Source organism: Gadus chalcogrammus, chromosome 22 (assembly GCF_026213295.1).
Source record: "Gadus chalcogrammus isolate NIFS_2021 chromosome 22, NIFS_Gcha_1.0, whole genome shotgun sequence".
NCBI classification, from domain to species: Eukaryota; Metazoa; Chordata; class Actinopteri; order Gadiformes; family Gadidae; genus Gadus; species Gadus chalcogrammus.
Window position 1 is genome coordinate 4551935 of NC_079433.1, and position 2163 is coordinate 4554097.

Genomic DNA, 2163 nt, shown 5'->3' on the forward strand with positions numbered 1-2163 from the left:
CAGATTAATTTGACGTTTGAAATCTTTGCTCCTTCTTTTTTTTCCAAGATGACATTAATTTGCCTGCTCGTTATAAAAACAATTGATTGTTAGTACAATTTAAAGGTTTTGATGTGTTTCATTGAAAGGAACACATCACTTCCCCATAGCCACTGCCATTTGCACACTTATATTTCATGTCGAAATTGTATTGCATGAATTGAATATCCTTGTACAGTTGTATCTGTAATTCTTGTCTTGGATCGCTTGTTAAATATCAACTTCAAAAATCCTGTAAACGTACCTTCACAAATAATGTGTTTGAATGTTAATTGTTAATTAAAAGACTGAAGCAACACTCCTCAACCCTTCTGAAACAGAGTTATAAAACAGAGGTTACGCTCCGGTAACAGCGTTACAAAACCGATGCAACTCTTCTTTAACAGCGTTATACAACAGAAGCAACACTACTCAAACAGCATTATGAAACAGAGGCAACACTACTGTAACTAACAGCCTTATAAAACAGAAGCAACACTAATTGCCCAGCGATATAAACGAGAAGCCCAGTGGTCACAATGCTAACAAGGCTGCCCCAGAACACCCAGAACTCAAACACGGTGAAGCACACCTGTACCTGGCCGCCGCCTCCAACCAGCCTCGTCCATCACCGAGGGAGTGACACCTCAGCCACGGGCAGAACGCCAGACGCTAGGAACCCTGGGAAAATAAGTACATACGGATGTTTAAGGGCCGACCTGGTGCCAAAAGATAACCATATTGATTTGGCATGAGGTGAGGCTTTGATTCTCTCTGCTCCGGCGTCGAGCGCTGCAGCTAAGCCTTTTATTGTTTAAAGTCGCGCCAAGGCAATGGTTCAAGTCGAGGCTTGGAGACTAAAGTCCTCTTTGAGAACGCTCCTTCCTTTCGTTTTCTTCTGTCTTCAGGCCGTTTTTTATGTTGTTGTTTTTTATGGGCGACTTTTAGTTTCGAGTTCAAACTTTTATCGTTGATCCAACTGATTCCTGGGTTTAGGAATAGGTTTACACGTAGATTAAAGGCAGACTTACAAACACAATAATAATGACAATAATAATGGCAAAAGCTCCCTAAATCTTAATAAAAACCTTTAGCCATCATAGGTGAAGTGGACACCCAAAGAGAGAACAGGCTTGTTTCACCTAGCATCCATCCTGGTTCTAATCGCTAGCTGGGTTGAGGAAATTTACATTTCCAATTTTTATTGTTCATTTTATTCAATCTCTAACAATAGAAATCCTCGATTTTAAAAATATGAATGAAAGAACTTTGGCAGAGAGATTCCAACAAGTTATTTGGTGCACCTGCTTCTTCAATGAGAGATTAAGATTTAGTCGAGCCCCGAGGCCTGTCAATCAGAGCCTTTGTGTGTCTCTCTCTCCACAGAGCCCTGATAGAAAGAGCCGGCAGATTCAGCAGCCAGCATCATTGAAACCTAATCTACAGGCTTCCACAACGTCGCACTGCTGAACTATTCTCAATGAACCTGGGTCCGATACAGTTCATCCACCGGTCATTTGGAACTTCGTCTCCGTGGCGATGAGGGAATACGGGACGAGGAGGAGAAGAAGAAATACGGGACCTGAAGTGGATGGCTGTGAAACTATTTGGAGAATGGTGTGTGTGTGTGTGTGTGTGTGTGCGTGCGCACATGCGTGCATGTGTGTGTGTGTGTGTGTGTGTGTTTGTGTGCGTGTGCGTGCGTGTGTGTGCGTGCGTGCGTGTTTTTGTGCCTGTGTGCGTGCGTGTGGGTGCGTGCGTGCGTGCGTGCGTGCGTGTTTTTGTGTGCGCATGCGTGTGCGTGCCTGTGTGTGTGTGAGCCGCTCATCTTTGAAGCTAGAAGCCGGTAGGCTGGCAGGTCTGTACAGAGCTCCCCAAGGGCGGGATCAGACATGGGGGGGGGGGGGGATCGACTGTTGACGCGTGGATCAGGACGACTCACAAGCCGCTGGGGGGGAGGGTACATCTTCTGGGGGGGAGGGTACATCTTCTGGGGGGGAGGGTACATCTTCTGGGGGGGAGGGTACATCTTCTGGGGGGGAGGGTATATCTTCTGGGGGGGGGGTTCATGTTCTGGGGGTGAGGGTACATGTTTGGGGGGGGGTTCATGTTCTGGGGGGGGATGGGGGGGGGTACATCTTCTGG